The following is an 8,175-nucleotide window of genomic DNA, read 5'->3' on the forward strand; positions in this document are numbered from 1 at the left end:
TGAAATGAGAATGTAAAGACGTAATTTGATATAACTTACCATTCCTGAAAGAGAGTTGTAGTTAGTCCGATATGAACGTTTGGGCCAACCACCATCAACAACCACCGTCAACAGTGGAATTCCATTTTCATCAACATGTCCTCTTTTGATGGCTTCTTGTATTTCTAGCTTGGCAGCTTCTGCCATCTCGTGATGCGCAGTCTTTTCCCAACCAAAGTACTAATAGTCATTTAAGAAGAAAATATTGCAAATGAAATTGGAGTTAGTTTTTATTTTTTATTATTTTTATTATTATAAAAAGTGGTACATTTCTCCGCTAATTATTATTTGTTAATGATTTTATAAATAATACAGAATACTTACAGTCATGTAAAAAAAGTACTAATAGTAATTTATGAGGAAAATATTGCAAATGAAATTGGAATTAGTTTTTTTTACTATTTATTATTATTTTTATTATGAAGCGTACAGGTACTGTATTATAAAAAGTGGTAAATTTCTCCGCTAACTATTATTTGTTAATGATCTAATAAATCTCCTCTCCTCAAATTCACCCCTTTCCCAATTTTGCTTTATAACTCCGCCTAGTAATTAGAATTCACAAAATCTTTCGCATCACGGAGTCAAGTGGTCAGCACGCTGATCTGAAACTAAAGGGGTGATGCTTTTTATTACAAGTGGTATTTTTGCATACTATGATGAAAGTATCTTTACGCTAGTTCGACACCTTGAAAACTTGTAAGTGTACCAAGACACTGGCACATCTAACACCAATGATTTCGCCCTTTACTGCTACATGGAAAGACCTCTAGCCTCCCTCCGCTTCAAAGCTGACAGCTATTATTGTCCTGTCTCTGTGCCCTCTCTTCCTCTTTCCCCCGCCCCCCCGCCCAACCACCCTGTCGGTCCAACGCTCAGGAAACCGGACAGAGAGTAGCCCACGCACATAAGCATGACACTAGTGGTGGTGTTTTACTTTACTCCTTCCATCATTACGACTTAACAAAAAAAAATTAAGAGTTTCAGTTAAGTAATTCATTATTTAAAATTCACTGACTTTGCTCTTTGTTTGGCAAAATTTATTTACCAGTTGCAGAAGTGCAAAATTATTGTACTCAAAATTGTCGATTTAAGGGAACTTTAATAATTTTTTTAAAGCACAATTTAAAAAAAAATATATATATATTTTTTTTTCAAAATGGAAGCGTTTATTGGACATGCATGCACTCACACAAAAAATTATACAATTTCAGGTACCTTCGTTTTTCTGTTATTATGGAAGTTACATCACCTCTCGCATAACTTCTTCTCCGGGGGTATTACTGACTCTTAAGTATTTAATTTCCAATATTTCTTGTTTGTCTGTTTTACGTGTGGTGTCTACCACATTGGCTTTTGGCTGTAGATATCTTACATATTATAAATAAATAATATAACCCAGAGAAATGTAATGAGGTGCAAAGTAATACATTTAACCTTAACCACTTATTTAATGTCAGGCGATGCATCAGTAAAAAGTTAATCCTACGTTCAGGAAGACATTGGTTTTAATACAGATGGATTCATGATTTCTGTTGTCTTTAAAGACCTTATCAACAATAGATAAAACCATATACATTTTTTATTTATTATTATTTTTGCTCTCTGCGATTATGGTTAAACTATTTGTAGTGCAGCTGGCATTCATTACACATCAGTGAATGATATTTTATGTTAAAATTTAATGGTGTTTTTCTGGCCAAATTTTCATATAAAATGTATTAGTTATTGGGACACCAGGATGATTTTTGTAGCACTGCTCAATATACTGTTGTGCATATAAAATTTAAAACTTTACAAATATTTGGAAGAGCACCCACATTCTCCAAGCAATTACCCAGAGCCTATATTGCATGTTTTCATAGACACTACATATTTTACAAGAGGCACGTACTTAAGAATTTATAATGTCCAATATTATCTGGAATGCACAATAATATCCAACAAAAGTGTATTTGCTCAGGACAGTAGCACAAAGTGAAATTATTTTGTTTCTTTTATTAATATTTTACAGATCCCCCAAGGATTTATTTTCAACATAAACAGTGGAAATTAAGCAACGCCCCAGAGATTGATTTCTTTGGGGCACCATTTATAATTGAAAAATGGATGCAACTTGAATGTGCGCAAGGCCCGAAATATAAACTGTCTGAACTGACAGTTGATCAACTGGTAAGTATTATTATTAGTGGTGTTTGGAGGGGCGTGTCGGCAACTATGGCCAGATTATTAAAAGGAAGAGAAAAAAGTGAACAGGACACAATGGTACAGCAGCCCCTTCGAGGACATATGAGAAACAAACAAGAGATACAAATACAATACCCCAGAGGAGACAAAGCAACAGCCATGTAGACACAAATACCAAGGACATACATTCACACCATATGTAGGGTACACAAAAACAAAGACCACTTCTCAGGAAGGTCCTGTCAAGCAGTTAAGATTATAAAGCTGTTACAGAGCGTTAAAAAGGCCCACGGTACGTAAAAATGGAAGGACGTCGCTCGCGGGTGAACTCCCTTCTCCGAGCAACTGTCACAGAGTGACTGGGAGCTTAAAATTACTGGTGGTATCTAGGGCACTCCAGAAGGATGTGGCGTACAGTCATTGGAGTGGCACAGGCAGTACATTCAGGCGGACTCTCCCCAAACAGTAGGTACATATGCGTAAGTCGGGTGTGGCCTATTCAGAGGCGAATCATGGTCATGTCCTCCCTGTGGGTGAGACCATCACCGAAGCGATGGCGGCGGGGTATGTCGCAGAGTGAGCGTAGCTTGTTGGTCAGGGGAAAGAATTGCCACTCCCTCTGCCATACATTCCATACGAACTCTCGGGCGGCAAGCAGAACATCGCACACAGGAATTCTAAGTGCACAAGGTGGAAGTCCGCACGACTCCTTTACCGCTTGATCTGCAGCTTCATTGCCAGGTATTCCCACATGTCCTGGTACCCACAGGAAGTCAACTCAAATACCCCTTTGTTCCATGCCACGCAGTTTCTGCCGAATCAAGGGAAGGACTGAGTGAGATGTCGAGCCAGCCTGAAGGGCAGATAACGCACTCAATAAATCGGAGCACACCAGATACCTAAGGCGGACGCCTCCACCGATAAAACTCAGAGCTTTTAAAATTGCGTAAAGTTCGGAGGTGAAAACACTACAGGTAGGAGGTAGTCCAAAGAGGTACCTCCCCTGGTCGCAAATAAAAGAACACCCTACAGAACCACCTGAGCGGGAACCATCTGTGTAAAGGCAATTAAAAATGGCTACGTAAACAGACGATGGAGTGGATAGCTTCGACCAGCGCGCCAGGTCAAGGTGCACCTGAGACTCATGTTGCAGCCAAAGTGGTTCCTGTTGCGCAGGTGGCAGCAAATCATCCGGGAGCTCTGCAGGCCCCCAAGCAGACTGTACCCTGATGGATACAGGTCTGGTAGCTCGGGGATTTGCTGCATACAGATGGGCAAAAGGGGCGCGCAGAAATGACCTATAGTAAGGGTGAGAGGGATCCGATCTGACACGCACTCCATACGACAGTAGCAGTAATCCCGCCTGTACTGAAGGGGAGGTTCTCCAGCTTCCGCGCAGATGCTAACGACCAGGCTAGTAGGATATGCCCCGGTAGCAATGCGGATTCCAGCATGGTGAATGCTCGCCAACTGCTTCAGGACATATGGCCGTGTCGAAGAGTATGCCACACAGCCATTGTCCAGTTTGCTCCTAATTAGAGCACGGTACAGTCGAAGGAGCATAACTCGATCTGCACCCCAATCCCGATTACTCACCATTTTGAGGAGGTTTAGATCTTTGCAACAATGAGCCTTCAGGTCTTTGATGTGTGACGACCAAGTCAGTTTCCGATCAAAAATGAGTCCCAGAAATTTCACCGTAGATAAGACCGGTAGCACTGAGCCATACAGTCGGATCTCAGGAGCAGGGGTGAGATGCCACTTCCGGGTGAAATGCAGTGACTCGGGTCTTTGCATGAGAAAACCAAAACCGTTAGAATCCACCCGGGACTCCAGACGCCGCACCGCTAACTGAATCTGTCGTTCAGACATGGCAGACGTGGCGGAACGACAAAAAATGGCCAAGTCGTCAACAAAAAGTGCACATTGCACTGGGGGTCGGACGGCTGATACAATATTGTTGATTGCCACAGCAAATAGGGTGACGCTAAGGAAGCTTCCCTGCGGAACACCATTCTCCTGTAGATACACCCGGGAGAGAGCGGTACCATTATGAACCTGGAAAAACCAATGGCGCATAAAATTGGAAATAAAAAGAGGGAGATTGCCCTGGAAACCCCAGACATACAGCTGCTGGAGAATACCATAACGCCATGTCATGTCGTATGCCTTTTCGAGGTCAAAAAACACAGCGATAACATGCTGTCCGTGGACAAAAGAGTCCTGGACTGCCGATTCCAGGGTAACAAGATGGTCAACAGCCGAGCAGTTACATCTGAAACCACACTGAAGTGGTGAGAGGAGCTTCCACGCCTCAAGGTAGTACATCAGGCGACAGCTGACCATCCTCTCCATGGTTTTACAGATACAACTTGTAAGGGAGATAGGGCGATACCTGGACGTCTCCCCTTTGTCTTTCCCTGGCTTTAAAACGAGTACCAGTAGTGATTTACACCAACTGGAAGGAAAGGTCCCAGATTCCCAAATGCGGTTAAATAGGTGCAAAAGTGTGACTTTCCCTTCCTCTGTAAGATTTTTCAGCATCATGTAGCGTATGTTATCAGGGCCGGCAGAGCACTGCTTTGAATGGGACAGTGCCTTCTCCAACTCAGTGAACGTGAACGGTACGTTATAATCCTCCCCTCTGGTGTGACTAAAGTCAACTCCAGTACTCTCGCGAAGAGCTTTGAGGGTTTGAAAGGCGGGGGGGGTACTGCGCGATGCTCGACACTTCAGCAAATGCGGAACCGAGTCGGTCAGCGATTTCCATTTGGTCGAGTACTAAGGCTCCATTTATCCGAAGATAGGGAACGTGGGTGTTACTATTGTGACCATTAAACTTCCGAACTGCGGTCCAGATGTTTTTACTGGTGGAATGCATAGAAAACTGCGAAATATATGCCCTCCAAGAAAGACTTTGACTCTCTCGAATTGTACGATGTGCTCGGGCCCTGCAGATACGAAATTCTTCCAGGTGCTGTTGTGTCGGTCGAGACTTAAACCTTCGGAGCGCTCTTCACCGGGCCCAGATAGCGTCACGACACAGGTCGTTCCACCATGGTGTGCGGCACTGACCAGTAACTGGTAAGTAGTATTGTTGTTTGTGTGTTAAGTTAGCAATTTTATATGTATAGTAAATCCAACATTATTTATATTGATTTCAGTTAGTAAAACACTTTTTTTTATCTTTCTACATTTTTTTCTTCCAGTCAACAAGTTATGTAAACCTGAATCTGCATATCCCTATTTGTTGTCTCTTTAAAGACCTATAACGGAGGATATTATTGAGTTCAAAAGTAATAATTTCACTTCAAGAAACTCTGCTGGAAGGTGATAGAATTTTTTCTCATTAGCTTGAATGCAGTATCAAATAATATTATCATTTGATCATTGTTGTATTCAACTCAAAATGGTATATTTTGTAAAGATACTCAAATTCAAAACTGGTTTCTATTCTGCTATTTAACAAAAAAAATTTTCCTCTAAAATTTATTTTGGTCAAGTTAAGACAGACTTCATAAAGCAAGGAATTGTCACACAGCCTGCTCGACCTCAGTATTGTTTTTTAAGTGACACACGAGTCCCATGTGCCCATTTATACCGGACAACTGCTCACACTTCCATTGACTGTTTACCATCGTGATTTGTACTTTAACAACCTTGGGCATGCTGGTCTGCTGCTACTCTCTCTTCTTTGTCGCTCTGCATATGTGTCATTTCTCAGTTAATGCTACTTTCATTGTGAATTAACAATGCATGTGTATTCTTATGGTGATTGTTTGTTTCATTTGATGTACCATCTTCTCTTTAAAAAAAAATGACAAATCTTACTTTCAGTACGTCCTTTGTGTATTCATAAATTAAAAAAAAATTCCATACCTGCTTTCACAGCTGTTATCCATTAACTCCAAAGTGATATTATGCAATAGAAGCTTAAACAGGTTCATCCTAGTAGCAAAGTTGTTCAAATACATAGTATCATCTTGGGATATTTACCCATAACCACTCATGAGAGCAAACATGGTCACTTATTGTGTAAAACTCTAAATTGATTAACTGTTGTAAAAATTGCCTCCAATTGTTTTGATTTTTTTTAGCCTGATCACCCACATGGCAGAAAGAAAAAATTTCTCATTCAAAACACAAAAAAAAAAGGCTGTAAAGCATTCATGTCCATCAGGTGTGTTCGTGTGTACCCTGAATTTTCTGCAGAAGACACAGAGAGGAAGAAACATGCTGTAAGTTGAATACCAGATACAAGGGGCTTATGCAGAGAAGGAATTGGGAGATAATTCCCCCCTCCCCTTTTTTTCCCCTAAAAAACAAAAACAACTTTCTTTTTTCTCCAACAAAATGAAATAATTTGAAAGCAAACAGCAGCTAAGTGGTTATATTCCACTTCCCTCCCCCCAAAGTGATGTTCCACTTGTGCTGCTGCCTGATACAGCACATTTTTCACAGTCTTAGTTTATTGATTTTTTTTTGTAACATTATTTGTGCTTTCATAAGTACAAGAAAGGTAACATAGTTCACAAGGAGAAATTAATTAAAAAGTATAATGCAATTTAATTGGGTTGTATTTAACATAAGCAGTGGATGTTATGTCAACAAGTTTACTAGTTGAGTTTTAAGTCAAAGAGGATAAAGGAATTTCAGATTCAATAAACAGATGAAAAAGACTATCAGAAATATTCACCCCAAAACTATCATTGGATTAATTAATTATTGCAGGTTAATATAATTATATATTGTTTTTTGTTCCTGCGGTGTATTATTAATTTTAATTATTCCATAGTGAAGCACTCATGTTAAATGGCCATATTTAACTAACCACTTTCATCCAAATAACTTGGAGGCTCTGTAACCTTTAAGCCTTTCTATGCACCGATACAATTTCATAGTAAATTTTGTCATGTCGTGGATATTTTAAAGGAAAGTAGCTCTGAGATGTCTTCTTGAAAATGAGTGTGAATAGGTTTTAATAATTATAGCACAACATGTAGCATACCTACCTAATTTGTTTTTAAATGTATTCAACACCTTAAAAGTACCTGAGTGCAATAGTGGCTTGACACCATCATAAAAAAAGAATGCTATAGTAAAACCTCACAAAACCATAATTAAAATGCTTTTTAAGACCTGAAATAATAAAATTAATATTTATATATAATCTAATAAAGCTTGAGCAACGTGCCTCCATGATTACAAAACAGTGAATCATTTTTGTGGCAGTGTTCTTTTTTCTTCAGCTTACCACAGTTTGGCCATGGCTGCCGCATCCATCACTCGTGGGTGCCTACATGCCCACACTTATGCTTGCTGCCACCAAGATAGAGTGCTGCCCTGTTACCTACGCATCTGATTCGCCTTCTTTAGCGCTAGATATCGAGAGGCAGCAAGGTGACACGTCATAATGATAACTTAAGACATATCTGATGACACAGTTTTAATAACCATTTAATTTATTTTTGTATTTAAATGTTTACAAAAACATTGAGGGAATTCTTGTGTAAATATTAAATATGTTTTATAAATTTATTAAGGAATAGTTTTTTGTAACAGGTACTATATTCCTGAATGTATTGATATGTATTTACTATAAGTACTTACTGTAGTATTTTGAAGTTAAAATGTGTATGCAGCCAATAATCAGCTTTAAGCCTAATATTTTAAGTATTTTACACATTGTCACCCAATTTCACATGTTGGTATTGAACACTTTACACATCTGTGATTTGTTACAATTGTTCTACAAAAATGTTCTAGATATACACAGGACACAATACTAAAACAGTACAATTGAGACTGTACAAGAATAGGAGTATAAACATAAATATCATTTGAATGAAAATTATGTTTGAAGAGGTTTTAAGTGATAAGGATTGATGTTAACAATTTTTATCAGTATTAGATTATTATGCTAATGAATAATAATATTTTTGAATCAAA

At 39.1% G+C, this 8,175-nt stretch overlaps 1 long non-coding RNA gene across 1 annotated transcript; it reads left to right on the top strand.

Annotated features, from left to right (window-relative positions):
* The first annotated feature begins 1,919 nt into the window (after window positions 1-1,919).
* LOC134529957 (uncharacterized) lies at window positions 1,920-7,640 on the top strand. The gene is made up of 3 exons (XR_010074757.1): window positions 1,920-5,310; window positions 6,324-6,464; window positions 7,476-7,640. It is a non-coding gene; the product is annotated as an uncharacterized LOC134529957 (long non-coding RNA).
* Window positions 7,641-8,175: the final 535 nt, after the last annotated feature.

This window comes from Bacillus rossius, chromosome 1 (genome assembly GCF_032445375.1).
Source record: "Bacillus rossius redtenbacheri isolate Brsri chromosome 1, Brsri_v3, whole genome shotgun sequence".
Lineage (NCBI taxonomy): Eukaryota > Metazoa > Arthropoda > Insecta > Phasmatodea > Bacillidae > Bacillus > Bacillus rossius.